Source organism: Nycticebus coucang, chromosome 6 (assembly GCF_027406575.1).
Source record: "Nycticebus coucang isolate mNycCou1 chromosome 6, mNycCou1.pri, whole genome shotgun sequence".
NCBI lineage: Eukaryota > Metazoa > Chordata > Mammalia > Primates > Lorisidae > Nycticebus > Nycticebus coucang.
In genome coordinates, this window is record NC_069785.1 from 100938773 (window position 1) to 100964256 (window position 25484).

General features: G+C 44.7%; 1 non-coding gene and 2 pseudogenes across 2 annotated transcripts; all 3 read right to left on the reverse strand.

Annotated features, from left to right (window-relative positions):
* Nucleotides 1-21090: 21090 nt before the first annotated feature.
* On the reverse strand, nucleotides 21091-22243 carry LOC128588520 (sterol carrier protein 2-like; annotated as a pseudogene). Its single transcript, XR_008380794.1, has one exon. The product of XR_008380794.1 is annotated as a sterol carrier protein 2-like (transcript).
* Nucleotides 22244-22536: 293 nt separating this feature from the next.
* Nucleotides 22537-22676, reverse strand: LOC128589283 (U4 spliceosomal RNA). The gene has a single exon (XR_008380885.1). It is a non-coding gene; the product is annotated as a U4 spliceosomal RNA (small nuclear RNA).
* A 1527-nt stretch (nucleotides 22677-24203) lies between these two features.
* LOC128588184 (glutamine synthetase-like) lies at nucleotides 24204-25391 on the reverse strand (annotated as a pseudogene).
* Nucleotides 25392-25484: the final 93 nt, after the last annotated feature.

Genomic DNA, 25484 nt, shown 5'->3' on the forward strand with positions numbered 1-25484 from the left:
ATCCCACAAAACAAAGCACCCTCCCCCACCCCAGGCTGTGAGCTGGGACGGTGGATGGAGTCATTCTACACAGGGTCCCCAGCAGCCCACACAGGGGCTGGTACATGATCTCAACAAGTAAATGTTGGATATGGACCGAAATCGGCCAAAACGTTGCCAGCAGTTGCCTCAAAGTGACACAACTCATGTTGATTTTTTTTTGTATATATATACATAGTTTGAGGCAGAGACTCACGCTGTCACCTTGGGTAGAGTACTATGGCGTCATAGCTCACAGCAACCTCCAACTCTTGTGCTTAAGTGATCCCCTTGCCTAGTTTTTCTCTTTTTAGTAGAGCCTGGGGTCTTGCTTTTGCTCAGATTGGTCTCGAACTTCTGAGCTCAAGCAATACACGCGTCTCAGCCTCCCATATAGCTGGGTTTACAGGTGTGAGCCACCATGTCCAGCCTTCATGTTGATTTTTATTCTCTTATTTCTAGTTTTCTGTATTTTTCAAATTGTCTATAATAAGCTTATATAATGCTTTGATAGAAAATAATAGCAATCCTTTAATTATAAAGTATCTGGAGAGGGCATGGATAGTGGCGACCTCAAACATGTTTCCTTTTTTTCACAAAAAAACATAGGATTTCACCTGTACTTTGTAGGTCTTTATCTGGGGAAAAACATGGACCAAATCCACCAAATCTGCAAGTGAGTACAGGGAAGCCAGCAGGCCCTGGAGGCTGTGTCTGCCATCATCCCTGTGAGCCGTGTACTGGAGACCCTCACTTTGGCAGAGACCAGGCTTTTCATCTCTGTATTTCCGGCAACCCACCCAGGGCTGGAACAGAGCAGGTACCTACTTAATAAAGTGTGCTGAATTCCTCGATTCTGGTTTTAGAAACAAAGCCAATTTAAACTGATGCACAGAAAGGCAGAATGTGTTTTGTGCCATTATTCTGAAAATTTAGGCATGTACAGTAGGGGAAAGTTGCCTCATTCTCAGAAATAGCAGCACAGTGGGCAGGGGTGTGTGTGTGTGTGTGTGTGCGCGCGCGCATTTACAGTCTGTTTACCTAGAGGCGAGGTCTAAAGCAACTTCTATCTTCCAGACTGTAAGTAAAAACAAAAACAAGGAAAGAAAGAAAGAGAAAAGGAAAAGAAGGGAAGAGAGAGGGAGGTGGGAGAGAGACAGAAGGGAAGAAAGAAGGAGGAAGCGAGGGAGGGAGGACAGAAGCCTTTGAGAATCCTAGTAAGTTGACAAAGGCCATGATCTCAAGCTCATGTCTGGGAATCTCCAAGAGCTTTGCAGAACCTCCCTCAGAGCCTATTTACAGGTGCCTTTGGTACAATTCTAACAAGCATGATCTGGAGTCTGACAAAGGTCCCAAGTCATCACATACTAGGGTGTTTTTCACAGGGCACATGCCTTCCACCTTTCCATAGGCACAGGGACTTTACTAACCGTACAATACAGGGAACGAAACACTGAAACTCGGGCAGCCTTTAAAGGGTCTGGTGAGGTGCACAGCTTCCTCTCACAGACGCAGAAGCACAATGAAAGAGATTACGGGGCCTGCCCCAGATCACACAGAAATAAGGATAAAACTGTGACGTACAATAAACAGGCGGATAAACAAAAACTCCCTGGCTTCTGACTCCCTGTACCAGAACAACTGTAACAGGGGCCATGATGGCCAAATGAGAGAAGGAAATGCAGAGGAGTAAGCCCCATATTTTAGAGTGATTTCTTGCAAAAAAATTTTTTTTTAGCCAGGGCTGGGTTTGAACCCACCACCTATGGTATATGATACCGCCTCCCTGCAAAAATTCTTTTACAGTTTTTTAATTGATTCTTAAGAGTGATTATCCTCAGTTCTCTGAAATACTGACTTCTGGGCAAAGTTTCACTGCCCAATATTGTTGGACAGGAAAAAAAAACAAAAACTCCTTAATATTTCTTTCCATCTATGGTTGCAAAACAGGACTCAGTGCTCTAGCTGGCTACACATCCCCCCCTACACACATCACCCCACTGGGTGGACGGTATGCTTTGTGAAGGCAGGCAGGCTTCTCACTGCTGTACAGGGCCTGGGGCAGCAGTCTTTCCAGATGAATGAACAAATGAATGGACAGACGCTGAACCTTGAGGTTTAGTAGTCAAGTTGTCATATTTAACTCTTGACACAGCACGCCCATATCTTGAGGCCAATTCTTAAAATCCATATTGTAGATGCATTTGATATGACGGGAAGTAATTAAAACAAACCATAAAAGCATTGAGGGAACAGTTGTCAACACTTATTTCCATAACCAACAAACAATGTGGAAACTGCCTTTTCCCCTGCAAATGGGGAAAAGCAAACATGTGGAAAAGCAAAAAAAGAGAGAGAGAGAGAGAAACCAACACATTACTCATTATGTAAAACCTAGTAAGGAGGGAAAAAAAGCACACAAAGCAGTGATCTTTCATTTTTGTGATGCAAAATTTACACAGATGTAGCCCCTGTGTTTCTTTTGCTGGGGCACCTTTTCCTCCGTGGATAACTGTTTAAATCATTCTCCCACTTAGTTCCCTTATTTAGCACCTCCTTAAAATTCAAGCTATTATTTCTTTTAATGAGCAAAATTTGGGGATATTATCCTGCCCATCTGAATCTTCTCTGAGACTACAAATTATCAGGATGTACCTCATGTCTAGACACCCACAGGTGTCTGTCATTTGAATCCCTGATTTAAGCTGTTTACAGCCCACGTTGTTTTATTTATCCTTCAACATCAGGTCTCTGTTTAATTAAAATTTAACTTTGGTCCTCCCACCATTCCTGCTGCAGCACAGAAGTGGTTTTACTGTTACTGAATCCCCCTTCGCCTCTGTCCTCTCCAAACCCAGAACACTCTGCTGGCCCAGATCCCCAGCTTGCTTTCCTTGAATGTTGGAGTCAAAACCACAGGCCAGGGCCAAGGATGCCTCCCTCCAAGCTGTTCTCCAGGCTAACGCTGATCTTCCCCAGACGCTAAATCATAATCTTCGTGTTTTTCGTATTTCACATTCTAGCCACAATTTCAACATCCCATCCCCGTGACATTAGGGAATGATAAATCAGCAGGCGGGACAGCTCCCCTGTACAGACTGGTACGGGCAGACCGGGCCCTGCCAACGCCCTCACTCCTGCCAGATGTCTGCGCCCGTGGGGTTAACCCTTTCCTGAGGCTCTGCCTTCCCCAGACCCGCCACGGCATCTCCAGGCAGCAATTTTTAAAAACATCAAATAGCTTTTACTTCTTTCCTTCTTCAGCTTTCCTCCTTTCCCCCTTTCCTCTCTCCCTCCTCATTTCCTTGCCTTGCCAGGCCTGAGAGTACTTTAAGGCAAATAAAAATGATATTTATTCACCAATGGAAATATATTATATTATTAATACTTTTCTTAAACATGTGAGTCTGCATTCATTAAAACCATTTTGGGTCTTCCTCTTCACTGGATATTACTGGAGGAGGATGAGGTGGAGACGTTGTTTTAAAGTGGAGATATATTTAATGTCTTTTTATTATTTTAAAATAGCTTGGAGGTATAATTTACATGTCAATGAATTCATCCATTTCACCAGTACTGTTCAATGGTTTTGCATATATTTATAGAGTTGTGCCACCATGGGAATAATCTAATTTTAGGACATTACTACCCCCCCCCCTTAGTGCCCATTTCTAAGAAAAGAAAAGTCATTTCTTTTCCCCACCCCCCCAGCCCCAGGTATCTGTTAATCTACCTTCTATATCCAGAGATGTGCCTTTTCTGGCCATTTTATACAAATGGATCAGACAATAGGTGGTCTTTCAAACTGGCTTCTTTCACTTAGCCTAATGTCTTTGAAGTTCAGCACTAATGGTTTTCGTTATTATGGCAAAGTCCAGGAGACTGTGGAGCCTAAAGTGTACAAGCTGAGTGGGTGCTCAGAGTACCCACTGCATAGCCCTGTGCCCAGCGACAGGGTGAGAACCATTGAGGGTCAGTTCTGAGATGTGGCTGAGAGCCATAAGCAAATAAACACAAAGCATCTAAATTGGTGTTGCATTGTTTTGGAGAAAAATCCAAAACCTCCAATTCACATGTTATTGAAATGTTACATCAAAGCCATGAAACTTCATTTGAGAAATACAAGGGCATTTAAACTCTCCTTTTCATATTATTTGATAAAATTATATTTTAAAACTGAATAAAACTGATCCTTGCACCACATAGGTATCGCCAGCATCTACTCCAGCATGGTCAAAAATTCGAGTGTATCTCTTGACTGCTCCCAAACTTGACTACTGCTGACCAGAAGCCTTACTGACAACATGAGCAGCTGATTAACACATACTCTGTGTGCTGTCCTCTTACAATAAATTAAGCCAGAGAGAAGAAATTATTATTAAGAAAATTGCAAGGAAAGCCAGACATGATGGCTCACACCTGTAATCCCAACACTCTGGGAGGCCGAGGCTGGAAGATCCCTTGAGCTCAGGAGCTGGGGACCAGCCTGAGCAAGAGAGAGATCCCATCTCTTAAAAATAAGAAAAATTAGTTGGGCATTGTGGTAGGCACCTGTTGCCCCAGCTGCCTGAGGGGCTGAGGCAGACGGACGGCTAGAACCCAGGAGTTGGAGGTTGGTGTGAGCTAGGAAATGCCATGATACTTGCCTGGGGGACAGAGTGAAACTCTGTCTCAAAAAAGGAAAAAAAAAAAAAAGAAAGAAAAAGAAAATGATAAGGAAGACAGAATGCGTTTGCTAGTGGTTAAATGGAGGTGGACCATCATAAAGGTCTCCATCCTCATCATCTTGTGTGTAGGTGAGGAGGAGGAAGAGGAGGGGCTTATTTTGCTATTCAGGGGTGACTGAGGCAGAGGAAAATCTATGCGTGGACCCTCACAGTTCACACTCTTACATAGTTTATGTACTGAAACCATATGCTCATGTGGAAAGTATTTTTTATGTTAACTCATATTGTGATTAATATATAGTTATATAATTACAACTTATTATTATATAATTTTTATATTAACTAATACTTTTATGTTAATTACCATTGTATATTATTAAGAGAGAGAGAAAGGGAAACTAAAAGACAGAATAAGAGGTCTAAGGCAAGGTAAAGGAAGAGATTTGTGAGGTGAGGGGCGAAGCCGAGCTAGGAGAGTAACCTTTCTGCCCCAACCGGCTCTGCTCTCAGCAGTTAGGGTTGACTTGGTCTGCAAAGCACCATACGGTCACCTGGGGAGCTTTGAAACTGCACCCAGGCCCAGGCTTAATCCTGAATCAATTACCTTAAGGAAGGACCTGGGCATAAATATTTTTGAAAAGCCTCTCGAGGTGATTCTAATGCTGGGGTCAGGGCCGAGAACCATGGCCTAGACACAGCTGTGCTCCTCAGACTCACGTGTATGAGGATTGCCTGGAAATTTCAGTAACCCACAGATTCTGGCTCAACAGGTCTGAGGTGGGGGCCTGAGAGTCTGCTTTCTTAACAAGCTCCCAGGAGTGCTGATGCTGCTGCCCTCTGAGATGTATTTGGAAAGGCGAGAAGCCAGAGGAAATCCCAACGTTTTTTATGGCATGGCATAGGTGCAGGGGTCCTCAAACTATGGCCTGTCTGATAGTATTTGTTCCTGTTTTGTTTTTTCACTTCAAAATAAGATAGGTGCAGTGTGCATAGGAATTTGTCCATAGTTTTGTTTTTTTTTTTTTAAACTATAGTCTGGCCCTCCAACGGTTTGAGGGACAGTGAACTGGCCCCCTGTTTAAGAAGTTTGAGGACCTCTGGTAGGGTGTTCCATCATCTACTTCTGTGGTTCTTAAAGTGGGGTCCCTAAACTAGCAGCATCAGCGTCATCTGAGAACTTGTTAGAGCTGCAAATCCATGGATCCTAAGTCAGGTTCTCTGGGGGCAGGGCCCAGCAGCTGGTACTTTGACAAGCCCTGCTGTGATATTGATGTTTGAGAACCACCAGGCTGCTTATATTCCCTAAACAAGCTATGCCTCCATATATGTTCCTTCTGTCTAGCACCCTTTTCTCACTGCTACCTCCCCATCCAAATCTCTGCATCAAACTCCTATCCATCCTTCAAAACTCATCTTTTCTCCGTTGCCTTCTATCCAGTAGTGAGCTGGTGTTCAATAACTGGCCTTTCCAGAGCCCTGAATTACAGCATATGCTGATTTCCATGGTGTGACTATTCCCATCATAGCCATTTTCAAGCTATCAATGTGAAGACACTGACAGTAAAGCTGGGGAGAGATGGTGCTTACTAAAAGAGATGACCTATTGTTAGCTGGTCCCAGCACCTCACTGCTTCTATATTATGTATTTGGATGTGTGTCTGTTTTGTGGTGAGATGGTGAGTTTCTGAGGATGACTCCGTGTCCTTCCTCTCTGCTTTCCACCAATCTAGTGTGGGCTTACACATAGAAAGGACTTCATACGTCTTTACCGAATTGTACCCAACCTCTGTTATGCCAACTGCACTTTGCAAAATGAAAATTGTTCAGTAATAAGTATTTTGGTCTTAAAAATTTCAATTTTGCCTAAGCAAAATAAAATATACCATCTACATTTTATTTCCAGGAATAGGGCACGTGTTAAACTTAATTCTGATGGTATCCATTAAGAGTTAGAAGCACTGGTTTTGTTCAGTTTAAAAACGTACACAGAAATAGAAGGCTCCAGATGGTGGCCTCATGCAGTGAGGAGCAGGCAGCCCAGGCAGGTATTCCCAGCTCTGCCTCTTCCCTGGGTTCACGGTCCCCCAACTCCACTCTGGTCTGTAAAGGAGGGTGCTATACTAGATGGCAAGTCTTAAGCATGTAGTCTATCTTTAACTGTTAAACTACAATATAGGATTCCAAATGCTCTTTTAACTGAGATGAAAGCATGAAGGCAGAAATGTTTTCTCCATTAAGATGCAGCGCATCTATTCTGTGTCTATGAAGCGTTGAGGCCTTGTGTGCCTGGAGAGCCACGGGCTTGTCTTGGCGTCTTGTCCTCTTTTCTCCTGATGAATTGCCCAACACTTCTCTGATCCCATAGCTCTTTTCTTTAGAAAATAACATTTGGTTCTGGTCATGGCAGAAGCCTAGGCTTTGCTGATTTAAGGCCATAAGGAATGTGACGGCAAATTTAAATACTTTCATATCTATAAAAGCAAGGACCCTGAAATATAAATGTTAACATGAAACACTCAGCACTGGCTCTTTATATACAATAGAGTTTTCTTTAATCATCAGTGGTTCAGTTACTATTTATCTCTAATTCTCTTTTGGAACTGTAAACCTTGCATTCAGTTATAATTTTCTATATTGCTGGACTGTGTTGAGACTGAAGTATAATTTAGGGTTCATATTTCAATGGATTAACTTTACAGTATAAACAATTAGGAAACAGATACTTTTTTATAGAAACATTGAATGTTTTTCATAATTCAGCTCATTGATTTATTTCTCATAATTCAGCTTTTATAACAGAATATGATTTTTTAACTGTTTAATGCTTTATTTCTTTTTTCTTTTTTTTAAATTTCACATTATTATGCGGGTACACACAATTAGGTTACATTGTTTGCATTTATAAGGTAAAGTCCAAGCTGCAGTTGTCTCCTTTACCCAGGAGCGTGCCATATACCCACACATTGTTCTCAGTGGGTAAGACCACCCCAAACCTTCCCCCCTTGAATTTAATTGTTTTTTTTTTTTCATATGTGAGCATGTAATTGTTAATGTGCAAGTTTCAAATGAGTATTGAGGACATGTGATGCTTGTTTCCCCATTCTTGTGATACTTAGGAGAGTATTCTCCAATCTTTTTACAAAAGACAGAAAATTTCCATGGTATACATATACCACAGTTTATTAATCCATTTATGTGTTGAAGGGCATTTGGGTTGTTTCCACATCTTGACGACTGTGAATTGAGCTGCTATAAACATTTCAGTGAAATGTCCTTATGGTAAAAATGTCCTTTTTGGGAGAAGGGTAGACACCTACTAATTGGATTGCAGATCAAATCAAAGGTCCTTTTAGTTTTTAGGGACTGTCCATACTTCTTTTCATAAAGACTGTACTAGTTTGCAGTCCCACCAGCAGCACATGTGTGTTCCCTTCTCTGAGGAAACAGACGCTTTTCCCCTAATCTTGTATTTCAGTTATCATTCACACTGATTCTATAGAAGTAGAATTTATTAGTAGATTGGATTGTGTTATTTTAAAATACAAATAAACAGCTGCGTCAATACAAGAGACCATTTTCAACAAACTTGTCAAGAAGGCTTAAATATTTTTGGGAAGTGAGAGGTGAGAGTTCATGGGTAACTATTCCTTTTGCAATTCAGAAATATAAATTAGTATAATTGTTTTAGAGAATATTTTATATGCTGATAAGTTTGTGCTCTAATCAAGTAGCTTCTTTTTCAGTTTGTGCTTTAACTTAAACCCAGACACATTCCTCTTTGCTTGTCAACACTGACATGAACCTATTTACATCAAGATCATTGGTATCATTCCTTCAGGTGTATTTAGAAAGTGAGTTTTAATAGTAGACAAAGGAAAAGAATAAAAGACAGTTTTGAATTTAAACAAATAATTTTAGAAAGGACCTCAGCTGTGCTTTTTATTCATTTCCTACTCAGGCCTCCTTAGCCTGTCAAACTAAAAGTATCACAATTGAAAGTTACTGGTTTTACCCACGAAAATAATTTCAGGGTTCCTATTGTTCACTTGCTGGTATGTCATTCTCCCAGTCTCAGATTCCAGAGGGCTGTTCTTTCTTCCCTGTCTCCCACATTTCATATCCAGACAAATGTACAATCCTGCCACAGTTACTTGTACAGCATTTAGAAGATATCTTCCTTTTCTCTTTGGTTCATTCTCAACTTGAGAGTGCTTTGTAATCACTTACAGGAGCTTTGTAAAAATGTACAATTCCAAAGCCTTTCCCCCCAAATTTGGGCTCAGGATGTTCAGGGTGGGTACCAAGAAATATTCATTTCTAACAAGGAAGATAGGTGATTTTGAGGGCTTTCCGAAAGGATGCCTGAGAGGTTGAGAAATAGAGAGAAAGCATGTTTCCGGCAGTGAGGCCACTAGGTGAGAGCTGAGGGCAAAGAAAGTGGAGGAAGCAGGCTGGAAGGCTGGGGAACAGAGGCCAGAGGAGGCCTGAGGTGCCAATGTGCAGGGCTTCCAGGCCCTGTGAAAAGCTTTGCTTTGGACAGGTGGAATCTGAGGTGCTCATGAGTCTGCTGAAAGTAGGAAATGGGGGTCAACAGCTGAGGAGAGAGATCTGGGCTGGATTTGACCATTAGCTCTCTCAGAAAGTAGCTGCCAGTTGAGATGAGGAGGGACTCGAGATGGAAAGCCCATTTAAACAGGCCAGGCATGGTGGCTCACATCTATAATCCTAGTACTCTGGGAGGCTGAGGCAGGTGGATTGCTTGATCTCAGAAGTTTAAGAGCAAGAGTGAGACCCTGTCTCTACTGAAGAAAAAACAAATAGAAAAATTAACCAGGGATTGTGGTGGTGCCTGTAGACTGGCTACTCAGGAGGCTGGGGCAGGAGGATCACTTGAGCCCAGAGTTTGAGGTTGTGAGCTATGACACTAGGGCACTCTTAGAGCGTAACAAAGTGAAAGTCTGTCTCAGAAGAACAAAAACAAAAACAAAATTAAAAAACCCAGTGACTGGAGAAGATGAGCCAGCCAAAGAGACAGGAGAGAGAAAAGAACGTGCGGAAAACACCAAGAAGAAAGAGAAAGTGGTCGCCCCTGTCACAGTCACCCAGATTTCCTGTGTCCTAAACAGAGCAGGTATATGACAAATATTCTCTGAACTGAACAGAAATGCTGCCCAGGCCACGGCAAGTGAGAGCTGGGTATGGGGAGGCTGTGGGCTCCACCGTGGAGGGTGGGCAGGGAGTGGTTGGTTGAGAGGGGACTACGTGGTGAGGTGTGTAGGGGGCAGGTGTGGGCACTGAATAAACTTCACTGAACTAAGTAAGGGGAGAGACAGGCGGGTACCTGGATGGGGAGGGTGAGTTTGAAGGTGAGCTTGTAGCAAAGAAGACAAATGCAGATTGTTCCATTTTCCTCGTGTCTGTGGCTCCCTCTGTGTGTGGGAGGGACTTGAGCGCAGGAGACAACTTCCCTGCCCGTTAGGGGCGTTCAGAATGTTTCCCTTAGGATTTCCCTTCTCAAGAAACATTTCCTTTTAGGTAAAGCCACGGTTCAACCTGTTGTTTCCAAAGTGTTTGGCATCTGCTTTCCTGACCTACCGTCACCTGAGGTAGGCTCACAGGTGTTTCTGCACGTGTGGCTCATGGGCTGTGTCTCCCGAGGAGCCCTAAGGGAGGCGTTGATATCCTCTGCCTCCAGTGAGGACACCAACCTGCAACGTCTCTCAGCTAAAATCCTCCTCACCCCGCCCAGGCCGCACTTGCTTCCACTGTATAAATTCCACAATGACTTGATTGCTTTCCCCCAAAGTTCCTGACTTTCCCACATTCCAGTTCTTTTTAATTGAGGAGTAGTTTCTTCAGTTGCTGAAGGCAAAACCCTTGTAGTTCTGCCCTAGCTCCCTCTCCTGCCTCACCCTCCTCACATACCACATGAAGATCCAAGGTAAGGTGGGAGGAGCTGCCTGCTACACACCTTCCAGAACCAGTGTCTGCCCACCCCGCGCCATCTGCTGCTCTGCCTCCCCCACACAGAAGTGTACAGCCCCCATGAAGCCCCTTCCAGCTCAGAAAGAAATCATGTCTACTTTGCACCCTTGCTGAATGATGGGCAGTTGGTGGGTGCCAGCAGATGGTGTCTCATGGAAGCCAGACAGGGCTGCGAGGTCCATACTGTCATTCCCACCACACATCTGAAGCCACTGTGCCTCCGAGAGGGGAGGTGACCTTCAGCAAAGCCCACCTGGGGGGAGGGTGTTGGAGCTCAGCAAAGGTCTGCCTGCACCTTAAGGCCACCTTGTTACACCATCTCCCGGTACAAGGGTGAGGTCACAGCAGTGGCCTTTTCAGGCTCACAGCTGGGCTATTTCCAGGGACGATCGGGAAAAGCAACTTGTTCAGAGACTCTGTTGTTGTTTCACATGCTTTGGCAAGCATTTAATGATTCAAACAACCTACTGAACCCACATTCCCAGCAGTAGGTACCCCATTCAGTGGCGTGTCTTCGTGCCTCATTATGTTGGCATTTAGCCAGTTAGGGATTAAAAAATATGTATTTCTAATGGGAAATGTGATTGGTAGCTTTCACTTCCAAACACATTTGGACAGGAAACAAGGAGCAGAAAACTTTGGCTTAAAGAGAGGACAGAAGTGAAACAATTGGAGGAAGAGAAAATTCTACAGGGCAGCACAGCTGGTCCCCTGGACGACCCTCAGCCTGGTTCGTGGTAGATTCAGAGAGCTGCATGGCCCACAGCTTCTGCAGGCACAAACCTAGGTGAAGGTGCAGCTCACAGTGGATTGAAAGTGTGCTCGTGACCCCTTCTTCTGGGGGCTCCAGCATACTTGGTCCTAGGTGCCCTGCCAGCCCAGCAGCCTTCTTTCAGCCAGTGGAGCAGGCGCTACTGAGAGTATACTGAATGCCGGCGGCTGCTGGGGGCCAGAGGGAATCATCTCAGTCCATGTCGCCAGGGCGATGGGGCTGGGGCTCAGCTGTGTCACCCCAGTGTCCAATTGGGAATGAATTCCCAAATTTTTCCTTCCCTAGAAAGTCCAGTGGATTTTAAAATGGAAAGTAGACTAAGTTTGTGGGTTTGATAAAGCTTCCATAGGCTTTTTTCGAGTGGTGAAGTAGTTTCTTAAGAATCTCCCAGACAATGTGTATTAAGTCACCTCTGGAAGCAGGCACTCCAAGACACCCCTTTTCTTGCAGTAGTTCCACAGTCATGAGTGCTAGCCCTGAGGTCAGGGTTCTCTGAGCCCCCTTTGAATATAGGTAACTTGTGCCTCTGGGTTTTGTATCCAATGTTCACTTCTGTCACCAGATTCTCCAGGCAGCCTTGGACAAAGGAACAAAATACCACTTGCCCTTGTGTTTCTAAGTCAGCCAGTTAGGATTGTTTGGTGAGGGGGAAAAGGAAACTTTCAAAAGACATTTAGATTTCAATACAAAGTGTGATACGTTTTTGCTCTGTCTTCCCTCTACTGGGAGCAAGGAGGCTGGCAGAGGGTGCTTTTTCTGGGCACATTTTGATAAGCTGATTTTACTTACATTTTAGGTGCTGGGGAGGGAAGAAGATTAGAAAAATGCCAGTTGCCCCGAGTAATCCTGCTCCCTTTCTCCCTTCACAACAAAGGTGGACCCTTTCCACTTCTGCTCCCTCATTCTCCTCTAACCTGCAGAGATCTGGCCTCTCCTCCCACCAGTCCTGGGAAACTGCCCTCTCCCATGTCGACAGTGACTGCTGTCTGAAATATATCCTAAAGATGCTTTTCAGCTTCTGCCCTGCTTGGCTGTAGTTCTTTACATGGACTTAAATAATTAATCTTGATCTATCTTAGTCAAAGCATGCTTTATCTACAACACTATAAGCTATCATTAATACACTCTCTAGGAAAAGCAAGGAACTGTAACCACTGATTCTGGCACTGCTAAATAAGCTTGATATCAACATTTATAGATTGCTTAAGTATTTATTAAGAAACTGGTGGGTGCCTATCCCCCTGCTGGTTCCTGATGTTGCAAGGCGGGCTGGTCTATGCCAGCACGGTGGCTTTCTATATGCTATAGGAAAGGAAGGCGTGAGGCCCAGGAGCTTTTAGGATAATTACTGTGGTTAGAATTTCAGTTGCTCCTACTGGAAGAACCATATTATTCATCTGGGCTGGCCTAGGGTCCCTGGAGAATTTAGTCCTTCACAAAGTTGAGACAATCAAAAAGTACTTCCCTAACATACACATATAGTCAGCAGCTATTCCAAAGCTAAAATAATCAGCAGGGCAGCAGCAATTTTCTAAAGTGGGGGTTAGCAAACCCTAGGTTCTATATGTATGTATATGTGTATGTGTGTGTGTGTGTGTGTACAGATATACACACACACGCATACACATATTCATATACTTGTATATATATGAAATTTGGCCTCAAGTGCTACAATAATCAGAAAACATAGTTGCCTCTCCAACTTACAAGGTCTCTAATTTGGCAAGGAGAGAAACTGAACGCGTAGCCAGTGAGGGCTGAATATGTACCCACAGGCACAAGGCAATGACAGGGTGAGAGAGGGATTTTCCTGATGCTTGGAAATTCAGTTAGGTTAGTAAGTAGCTCAATTTTGAGAGTCCAAGGGGGCTGCTTACAAGAGTGGCCACTACTGGCAAGGCTTGGTGGGAGGTACAAGAACCAGTCCTCCTCCCAGAGACCCACCTCCTCCATGAGAAGGTTGCTGGCCACAGGGTAGTGTGGCACACAGGGCTATAACTTCCATTCTCCAAGTGGAAGAGGCATTAGTGCCTCCCCACTAATGACAATAGAGAGCCACCAATGTGACTGCAGGTTCCAGGAAAAGGGGAGAGATTGGAGATCCTGGGGCTGAGCTGCAGAAGCAGCAGGGGGCAAGTGGGGAGGAAAGATCCAGGAGTGGAGGGGGAGAAGGTCCTTTGGAAGCATCCTGGGAATCTCAGAGGTTAGAATTTTTCAGATCCTATAAACCCACTTTTTTTTGAGACAGAGTCTCACTTTATCGCCCTTGATTGAGTGCTGTAGCGTCACAGCTCACAGCAACCTTCAACTCCCGGACTTAGGCGATTCTGTTGCCTCAGCCTCCTAAGTAGCTGGGACTACAGGCACCTGCCATAACGCCCAGCCATTTTTTTGTTGCAGTTTGGCTGGGGTCAGGTTTGAACCCGCCATCCTCAGTATATGGGGCCAGAACCCTACCCACTGAGCCACAGGCACCGCACCCATACAACACTTTTCAAAGTCCTCAAGGCTTTAAGACCCCGTTCCCTGTCAGCTAGCCCAGTTGACAGAAATCCATACTACATAACTTCTGAGGTTTTTCTGCACAGACTTTGTGACCTGTATAACATGGTAGCCCTGCCCATTGTGCCGGTTAAGATGTGTTCAGCTGGAAGTAACAGTAAACTCACCAGTGGTTTAATCCAAGGTGACATTTAATCTCAGCACTCTGGGAGGCTGAGAGTGGTGGATCCCTTGAGCTCAGGAGTTCGAGACCAACCTGAGCAAGAATGAGGCCCTGTCTCTACTAAAAATAGAAAAAGTAGCTGGGCATTGTGGTACACACCTATAGTTCCAGCTACTTGGGAGGCTGAGGCAAGAGGATCGCTTCAACCCAGGACTTTGTGGTTGCAGTGAGTTACGCTGAGGTCAGGCACTATAGCCTGGGGCACAGAGTGAGACTCTGTCTCGAAAACAAAGTGTAGAGCTCAGTAGTGCCCTGGACTGATGCAGCTCGGCTGTGCCATCCAGGACCCATCCTCGGCATGTTGGATTTTTGTCCATTGCTTATCTCCTCGTGATTGCAACTGGGCTGCTGCTGTTCCAGATATCATATTTTGACACAATGGCCCAAGTTAGGGGAGAGCAGGCCAAAAAAGCCGTGTCTTTTGCCTGTAAATGGCCAGGCTCTAGAATGTCTCATAGACCAAAATAAAGAACAGGATTACAGGATCTGAAAGGTTTGATCTGAGGTCAAGGGAGCAGTGGGGCCCTCTCCTAGTGAGTAGTAGGCACTGACCAGAGTCTCGGCTCTGTCCCCAGTGGTTCTAGAGCACAGGCTCCCATCATGGTCCCCTTCATTAGTGCAGTCACTAATTATGGGGTGACCCTACATGCCAGACTTTGTGCCAAGGCCTGAAACTGGGGGCCAGTCCCTTTAAAAACACAGGGTTCTCTCTCCTGGTACTGAGGCCTTCTCAGCACCTCCTGACCAGCTCTGCTTCCAGAATAGGCCCATTATCCTATTACTGGCCTCCTTCCTTCACTCCTGATCAGAACATTATCAACTGGCCTATTAAAACATTTGCTTTTTGGCCTAATATTTGGAATCTTGACAGATTCCACTAATTCTTATGCTTTCCTGGGGTTGTTTTCTCTCCCATCTCACCCATTCAAACCTCATATTATTCTCATAGAATATTTTCTCTTCCCTTCCTAGGACACAGGCCATGAATGATATTCTTAGTTACTAAAACGTCACTCATAATCGCCAAAGTTTCTCTCCACCCCATCTTTTAAACCTATGTTGCTTTCTCTTTAAAACCTTAACAATAGTACCATCACTATGATTATTAAATAACTGGCCCTGGGCATCTAACATGAACTGTATCAATTTCATCCTCACACCAAGTCATCTATCTTGTCCATTTGATAGTTAGGAAAGGTTAAGTACCTTTCCAGCCCAGACCTGTTTGGAGCTTACAAAGCCCTGCTCCTAAGCACTGGGTGGTATTTCCCTTCATATAGCCCCTGTCACTTGTGTCCCCCTGTGCGCAACACATCCTCTCCCCAAGGAACTCACCCCATGGATGACATCTGTCTCTTGTTCATTTTCTCCTTTGGACTGGGAGTTCTCAGAGGGCTGAGATTCTGTCTGATTCATGTCCCTCCCCTGCCATTCCTGCTGAGTGGGAGCCCTCAGTGGAGTTTTACTAATGGCTGAAGGGATGAGAAGGAGTGACAGCAGCAGGGAGCCAGGCTGAGGTGGGACTGGTTCACCATGAGGTGGTTACTCTACTGAGATGGAAACTGGCAGGTTTAGAAGTTTGACTCCCTACCTCACTTAATAAATAGTTACTGGGAGTCTTTTATGTGCCAAGCACTATTCCAGCTGCTGAAGACACAGCAGTGGACAAAGTACACAAAACGCCCCACCCTCACCTACCCGCAGCCAAGTGCTGGGTCTGCTCACTTTCTCCAGGCACTAGCGCAGGCCTCTGTCACTGCTGCTTTGTGGGACTCTTACCCATGTTCATTGTCAAAATTTCTTTTAACTCCTAAGAGTTATATTATCTTTACACACCATTCAGGTTAAACATATGAAGAACCACAAACAAAAGCAGGTATGAAACAAATAAAATCTGAAGGCTTAAAAGTCACCTCCTCCAAAAGCCTCTGCCCCAGTACCATCCTTCCCAGGGCTCCTCCTCTAGCCTGAGAAACTCAGTGCTCCAGTTCCCACTTTCCTGTGACTAGAAGTTCTGGGCAGCCTTCCTGAGAGGGTGAGCAGAGAACTCAGACTACCTCCCCTGCCATGTCAGGGCACCGGGGGCTGCCCCTCACACACGCTGCTGGTGGGGTAGGGAATTTGCTCCAGAATACCCTCTGCCCTTCCAGGACAGGGCAAGGTGGGGAGGCCCTTTTGGACCTCTCCAGACCTGGACTGGCAACAGTAAGGAACGTGAGTTCATCAATCCATCCATGTCGTTCAGTCCCTCTGTCTATAGGCTCATTTATACTACATGCAAGCAGAGATCACAAGGAATGGAAGCTCACGCAGGTGTATGAGAAGGCCTGACAATTAAGTTCATGAACCCATTCTAGAAAAAGCACCACATACCTCCTTGTTGAATATCACTGTAGTCACATTGGAAGTGCTCCCCGTGGGAAGCTGTGCACTGACACCAGTGCCTAGTCCACCCTCTAAAGAAATTTTGGAACTCTTTTTCTGAAATAACTATCACAGCTGTTTTTCTAGCACACAAAACCACAACAATAATGAATGCCACCCAGCAAGACACCACCATGCTTCAACATGAACATAGCTGGGAGACACTGATATACCAAGGTTATGAAACCTTACCAAGTTGTTTGTATAGTGCTGCCAGTGTAAGCACACAGTGGCAAGTTTGTGAACTTAATTGTCAGAACTTAATTGTTGTGTGTTTTTGTGTGCCATAAGATGGTAGCTCTGATGGCCATTCCAGAAAGAGAGTCCCAAAATTGCTTTGGAGGGTGCACTAGGCACTGGTGTCATCGCCTAGCTTCCCAAGGGTGACTTTGAAGGGGATCATAGTGATATTCAGCAATAAGGGATGTAGCACTTTTTCTAAGATGAGTCAATTGACTTAATTGTCAACCTTGTATGTCCGCTTAAGCCCAACAAGAAGAAGGAAGGCTCATTTGCTTCCCACAGCTCAGTGAAGCCCCCAAACTTAGCAGCTAGTGGCTTCTTCAACCTGCTGGGGAAGGGACAGAGGAGGGAATACTGGGGAGGGGTGGGAGCAGGGAGGATGGGCATATTTTGTGGGACAGGCCTGGACCATTGCACATGGAGGCACACACATTGCCCATGCCTCTTGCTCGTTAGAGCGGTGAAACCAGGGGTGGGGCCTGCAGCCAGAGGCAACCACCCACCCCCATCCATTTCCAGCTACTCCCAGGATGATTCCACACCCCCTGTCCTATTTCTATGAACTGCAAGTTGCAGGCCAAGCCACACCAAGGACAACATGCAACTCAGCCCGTGGCTCTGGCCCAGGTGTCTGCCTTAGCTCCCAGTCTCCCAAGGGATCTTCCTTTCTGAGCAAATACTGTTTGCCTCCAGAGTTACAGAAAACCGCTTGGTTGGGGTGAGTGTATGGGGTGAACCCTGGTTACCAACATGTGCCCAGAGTCCCCCAGAGGTCACCATGCAGGCCCCTGACCATTCCTCTGGCCTAACTAAGGTCACCCTGTGCCAGATTCTGCTCTCTGCTCCCCATTGCATAGGGAGGCCAACCGGATGAGAACCCTGTCCAGGTGCTGGTCACTCCCGGTCACTCTGGGGAAGGAGCTTGTTTGCAGCCACATGGACTGTGGGATCTGAGTTTTCCTAGGCACTTTGGGAAGACTCAGAAACCCAACGTGAGGGCGTGGATGAGGGAGCCGGATGAGTGGCAGCCTGACAGCCAGGTGCAAGGTCTGGAGTCTGCAAGTAATTTAAGGCTCCAAGACTCTAAGGATGCTCCTGCTTCTTCCTCTAAGGAATCCGCTGGGCGGTGGCCTCTGCCTGCCCTGGGACAGGGCACTGCCTGTCTCTAGATTAAGCCCCGGGCGGGGGTGGGCGCACCCCAGCACTGTCAGCATGATGTCACCCCGCCAATAGGAATTTCCTGTCCCTTAAACACTGACTGGAGATGGGCCAGCTTTCTGATCTGTCCCAGGGCTCCCAACTCACCAAATAACTCGGGTACATTGCCAGGCAGTGCCAGACCCTGCCCTCCAGGCCTCACCCTCGCCGCAGATGTGGGACAGGCTTTGTGATCCATGGCAGAAAGGGCAGCTGTGTCAGCGGGCACGTTCCCCAGATGAGCTGCTTTCCCGAACAGTGGCCCCACCATGTCCCTTCTCATTCCTTCTCCAGTGCACAGCAGGGTAGGTGCAGTAGCTAGACCTCTAGGAGGACTCAGGCATGTGGGTAAGAAGGGGCCCAGGGCACCCTGAGGAGCGCACGGCTTCCTTGGGGGAGGAGGCGTCACATAGCCAAACCCGGACAGCACTGGAGGATGCAATTAGGAGGTGAATCTCAGGCTGAGAATGTGGGTATTCACCACAAAATCTGTCTCTCCCTAATCAGGTGAGGAATGCCACCCAAACCCCTCCCTGCTGGGGTACGAGCCGGGTGGAGGTTCCTGGGTGTGCGGGGTGCTTATCCCCGCTTCCTGCGTCCTCTGCACACAACCACACAATAGGAGCACAGTAAACCTTTGTCCACTGTCAGAGCTGGGAGGGACTAGTCCTAAGACTTTTTCTCGGGCTGTGCCCTATCTTTTCTGGCTATAGGAGGGAGAGTCTTTGGTCAGTGTGGTGGGAGGATTGAGGTGTTCTCAGATGTAGCAGTCTCTGCAGGACTGGACTTCAGGACCCTTGCAGGTTCCTCAAGAGAAGGGTTGAAGGCAGGAGTGAGGGGAGTGCACAGGGAGGAGGGGAGAGACTCTGGGGGTTAACAGGTCCAGGTATGAAAGTGTGACTGGAATGGAAGAGGGTAACCCTGCCTTACTTCTGTCAAGGGCAGGTGCTCTGGGCCTCAAGTAGAGCTACCTGTTTGGAGCTCCAGGAGACAGTGTTCTGGGGCCTGCATCCTGTCTGGGCAGGTCCCTTTGGTCACAGTGTCACAATCACAGGGGAGAGGCACCCTCAAGTGGCTTCACAGCTGCAGACGTGAAGGACGGGTATGGAATTCACGGGGGTTAGCCTCTGTGAACAAATCCCCCCTTCCCAGAATTAACTTGCTGAGGCTTTAGGTAGTCTGGACCAGTGGCTCAGCAGGACTCAGAGGCTTCAAAGCAGCAATGATTATTGGTAATGTGTCCTCATTCATAACTATATGCTCGAGAGAAGTGAGAGAACTGGTATATTTAAGAATATGGTATTTTATTCTTCAAATGTTTGCCTTATCTCCAAACAGATAGTAATTTTTAAAATAGGATTTACTTAGCCCATATCACAAAGTCTCAAAGCTGCTGGCATGGCTGTGGAGAGAAGGGAACACTTTTACCCTGTTATTGGGACTGCAAACTAATGCAACCTTTTGGGAAGGAAGTATGGAGAATCTTCAAAGAACTCTAATTAGACCTTCCATTTGATCCTGCAATCCCATTGCTAGGTATCTGCCCAGAAGAAAAAAAATCCTATCATAAGGACATTTGCACTAGACTGTTTATCGCAGCTCAATTTACAATCACCTAAATGTGGAAACAACCTAAATGCCCACCAACCCAGGAATGGATCAACAAGCTGTGGTATATGTACACCATGGAATACTATTCAGCCATTAAAAAAGATGGAGACTTTACATCTTTTGTATTATCCTGGATGGAAGTGGAACACATTCTTCTTAGTAAAGCATCACAAGAATGGACAAGCAAGAATCCAATGTACTCAATTCTAATATAAAGGCAGTAAATGAGCTAATACAAGGGGCTGGGGTAGGGGAATGAGGGATCAGGGAAAGGGGAGCAGGGAGGAAGATGGGGGGTCACAGTGTATGATACACCTCTCGGGGGGTGGGACACAATTACAAGAGGGACTTTGCCCAACAACCGCAAGCAGTGTAGCCTAATTCTTTGTACCTTCAATGAATCCCAAACAATAAAAAACAAACAAACAAACAGGATTTAGTATGTGCCTTCTGATTGCAAATCAGTGTTTGTTTATGAAAAAAATTAGGACACTATAGAGACAATGCCAAAAAGAAAATAAAAATTACTTGCTCCCTAGATGTAACCACTCTTTTACATTCTATATAATAATTTACTTCATCCATGTAAAAGTATATCATGAATCTTTTCACATGTCAATAAATTTTCCTTTACATTATTTTTTAATGGTAGTTTAGTATTTTTTTCTGTATGTCTGCCAAAAATTATTTAACCAATCCTTCTATTGTACATTAAGTTTGCTTACAACTGTTAGCCATAAAGCAAGGCTGTGAGAAACCCTGTAAAGAAATGCATGGCTCCATGCATAATGAATTTCTGAGGATAAGTTCCTAGAAGATAATTGATGGTCAAACGATGTGCACATTTTTTAAGGCTTTTGATGTCCATTGGCAAGTTGCCCTCTGGCAGGGTTGTTTCAATCTATACTTCCACCCACAAAGTATGAGAATGTCTATTTCCCTATAGCCTTTGCCCAAACTGGGTATTATCAATCTTTTTAATGTTTAATTGTTTAAATTCCCATTTCTTTGATTATTAATAAGGGTTAAAAAAATCTTTTCATTATTGTTTTTATTCTTATATAAACTGACTGCCTATATCATTTATTATATTATAATAAATAATATTATTATTATATTTATTATATTGAATACTTTTTTTTTTTTTCAGTTTTTGGCCAGGGCCGGGTTTGAACCTGCCACCTCCAGTATATGGGGCTGGCGCCCTACCCCTTTGAGCCACAGGTGCCACCTATACTGAATACTTTTTATATACCAGACAGGGAGCAATTACTACTAGGTGCGTTCAGTTTTTTCATATTAATTTTCAGGAACTCATTCATTTCTTTTCTTTCTTTTTTTTTTTTTAATTTGAATAGATTATTATTTTAAAACCATGCATCTCAAAGCAAACTTTATTTTTAACAGTGTTTTATGACTCTAATACACATATTTTTCAAGAAGGAAACCCAGTTTTAAAACATTTTTATTTTAAAAATAAGCCTGTGTTCAGCAACACATCCCCCTTCCAAGAAGTGATCATATTTCTTTTATTTTAATTTGGGAAGAAAATACTGTTTCTGATGGCATGAAATGCAAACTTTTCTTTGAAATGGGAAATGCTTAAGTTGGTTTTCTTTTATCATCCTAGTGCAGAATTTTAAGCACTATTCATGAGAGATTAATTAAGGTCATTAAGTGCACAACACTAATTACTGACCAGTTATTGGAACTGTTTCTTCACTAGTTCTCCCAAGGAAAACTCTTAAATCGAATATTCAGCAGAATAATCCCTAAATATACTTTATAAGCATAATAAGAGCTTTTATCTACATAATTTTTTGGATTTTACTCTTCCTAATTTTATTCTGAAACTCAGTTTTACCCCAAACCATAATTACCATATTAACTTTGTAATGCACAGTTGTATGCAGCTCAGCAAAGCAGCCGTACACCATCAGGCTCTATCCACCCAGAGCTTAGGGAAAATAGGATTGGTCATACAATTGAAAAACAAATCTGTCTCGCACAATTTGCCAAGGTGTAGTTTCAGTCTAAATGCTGACAATGAAATATATGGATATGTAGCTATATATTTCATCTTGATTTTCAAAAGTAGCCAAAGGGAGTTCTTCACAGCTTAGCTTTGCCTGGCTGAAGCTGAAGATTTTGCAACTTCATGGCCAGACCCATGTTGCCAGTGATTTTCAGTTTGCCTTGAAAGAAAGCCGACTGAGGATTCATTTTGCCAGTCATTAAGGCCAGTAAGTCAGAGTCAGCCATTGTAATCGTGCAGTCAGCCTTCTTATCTGAGTTAGGAAGCACTGACCCTTTGCCATTCTTCACATCCACCACCCAGGTGGCCTCTTTACCCCCAGGGCCATCCTTCACCTTGAAGGCAAAAATACCACCGATTTTCTTCACAAACTATTCCCCTTCCTCTTCAAGCTTCTTCTCAGTCTCCTTAAAGACAACATTTGCTTTAAATCCATCACCTGGAGAGCTGGTTGGAGCAGCCTCAATTTGATGAGTTCTAAAAGAACTGGCAGCTTCAGGAAAACCCATCCTGTAGAGCGTTACAACCATAGCTCCCCCAAGGCCTAGATTGTGCTGCAGAGCCACCTTTGCCTCTTTTTTTTTTTTTTTTTTGTAGAGACAGAGTCTCCCTGTACTGCCCTTGGTAGAGTGCCGTGGCGTCACATGGCTCACAGCAAGCTCTAACTCTTGGGCTTACGCGATCCTCTTGCCTCAGCCTCCCGAGCAGCTGGGACTACAGGCGCGCGCCACAATGCCCGGCTATTTTTCTGTTGCAGTTTGGCCGGGGCTGGGTCCGAACCCTCCACCCTCGGCATATGGGGCCGGCGCCCTACTCACTGAGCCACAGGCGCCGCCCTCTCTCTTTTTTTTTAATTCAGTCTCCGTAGAGACTGTCAAAAATTACTAGTGCCGACTATATTGCAAGTCATCATGGCAGGGTATTAGGAAAAGTTTTCAATTAGCAATAATCATGCCTTGGATAAACCTCATTGGTACAACACTGCCACTGCGCAAAGCTCAGGAACTCTTTATATAATAATATTGTCATCTCTTTTCTTGTTATGTTATAAAGATTTTATCTCTATTTGTCTTTTAACTTTAAACCTTTTTATATAGAAGTTTCAAATTTTTACATAGTCAAAATTATGAACCTTGGTGTTACGTCAAGAAAGATTTCCTCCATAACAAGAATAGAAGAACATAATTTTGTATCCTACCATCACTTTCCCCTCCAAATTCCTTTATTGTGGTAAAGTGTACATAACATAAAATTTATCATCTTAACCATTTTTGTGTGTACAGTCAGTGGTATTAAGTACATTTCATAATGTTGTACAACCACCATTTCCCATCTTTAGGACTCTTTTCATCTTGTAGAATTGAAACTTCTGTGCCCATTAAACAATAACTCCCTGTTCCTAACTCCCTCAGCCTCTGGCAATCACCAATCTACTTTCTTTCTCTATGAATTTGACTACTTGAAGTATCTCATATAAATATAATGGAATCATACAGTATCCACCTTTTTGTGGATGGCTTTTTCACTTAGAATAATAATGTCCTCATGGTTCATATTCCCCCTCCATGTTTATAATTTTTTAATTTACATTTAAACTTTACATTTTTCTTGCATTTATTTTGATGTCTGACACAGATAAAGATCTAATTTAATTTTTGCAAAAGTTGAGTGAATTTTTTCAACATTATTGATTGAGGACTCTATTCTTTCCCCAAAGAGTCAAAATGCAGTTGTTTTGATTTTTCATGTTTGTTGGCCATTTGCATTTCTTCTGTAATGCCTGTATAAGTCCCTTGTCTATTTTTACATCAGTGCTTTCACCTCTTATTGATTGAAAAGGACATTTTATATATTCTTTTTTTAATATAGAATTTTTTTGTTTTTACATTTAAATATAAAAATACTACTCTGCTTTTTGTTATAAAGGAGGACCAAGCAATAAGAAACTTTTCTTTTTTTAAGGTAGGAATATCCATCAGTTTACTCTGAGCTTTTTGCTGAGGGGAGGGCATTTAGCCCCAAGCAAGGGAAGTGTGGCCTGAGACGGAGGGCATTTCCCTCCCTGATCTCCAATCTCTATTTTCTCTAATTCCCACATGTTGGTTATAATCTCTTCCAACTTTTCCACTAAGGGACGTCCTAACCTAAGTAAGCCAAGTTTTCCCCTTTCAGTTAACCTGAAGTAAAAGCCCTCCCCCTCCAGCAGACATGCTCCGCCCGGATAGCTATGCCTACTGGACAAGCTTACCCCATTAAGTGGAGGAAGTAGTTACACCCCTTCCTGCCACTAGTGCACTAGAAAGCTTCAGTGATAGGGGGGAAAAAAGGAGGGTGGGTGCAAAGAGATTAAGAACTTGACCCCTCTATCTTGGCCAAAGAAAACAAGATTAACTGGGCATGAGGAATAAAGAAAAGACCTTGATATTCCATCCTTTTGAGTTACAATTGGGGCAATTGGGAGAAGGGGGAAGATTTCGAGTGGGAGGGACAACCAGAAGGGGCTCAATGGCTGGAAGTCTAGTCCATTTAGTTTTTGTACTGGAAGGGCTTATCACCAGTTTCATTGAGAAGACACATGTGGATGAGGGCTTCTGTCACCGAGAAGGGGTTGCAGTTGGCAGAGGGTCGCAGTAGCCCTTCTTCTCCTGGCCAATAGTCCAGGGAATGTGGACGCTGGCACTACAGTTGGCTACACCAGCGGAAAAGTCGTTGATGTTGGAGGTTTTGAGGAATCCAGTTAGGCACTGGGCATCGTCCAGGCCCCCCTTGGGATCGTAGGCACGAAGGTGGTACTGGTGCTGCTTGGTGCTGCTTGCTTAGTTTCTCAATGGCCTCCTCAATATACTTCAAACCATTCTCCTCCCGCATGGCCTTGGTGCTGAAGGTGGTATGGCAGCCTGCCCCGTTCCAGTTCCCAGGAATGGGCTTGGGATCAAAGGTTGCTATCACTCCAAAGTCTTCACACACTCGATGCAAGATGAAACGAGCCCCCAGAGATGATCTCCTATGCTGATTCCTTCACAGGGTCCAATTTGAATTCCCACTGGGCAGACATGACCTCGCCATTAGTCCCAGCAATCTTGACTCCAGCATACAAGCAGGCTCGGTAGTGAGCCTCCACCATATCCTTGCCATAGGCTCTGTCTGCTCCCACACCACAGTAATAAGGACCCTGGGGCCCAGGGAAGCCATTGGAGGGCCAACCGAAGGGGTGCTCATCTGTCCCTATCAGTGTGTATTCCTGCTCCATTCCAAACCAGGGATGCTGGGTGCTCACCATGCCCATTATCTGCTTACGGGTGTGCCTCAAATTGGTCTCTGCAGGCTTTCGATTATACTTGAAAACTTCACAGAACACCAGCTTATTGGGGTCCTTGCGGAAGGGGTCCTGGAACATGGCAGCAGGTTCGAGATACATGTCACTGTTGGAGCCTTCAGACTGTAAAGTACTAAAGCATCAAAATTGCACTCAGGTAACTCTTCTACACAGTTGGGCTCGCAGTGGAGGGTGTGGGTCTAACAGTGTAGACCTTCTCCGGTACCATCGATCCGGATATACATGGCTTGGACTTTCTCACCCTGAGGCAGGGACACACACACCTGCCTGATGCCTTTGTTTAAGTGGGAACTTGCTGAGGTGGCCATGGTGGAAGATGTTCTGGGCGGTGAGTAGGCCAGCGGGCCGGCCGCGAGAGCGAGGTGAAGAGAGGAGAGGAGGCCGGTTCACTGCTTAGACGCCCTACTCTTCTCCCATCCTCGACTCTCGACATTTTATATGTTCAAGCTACAGACCTGTTTTTGCTTATT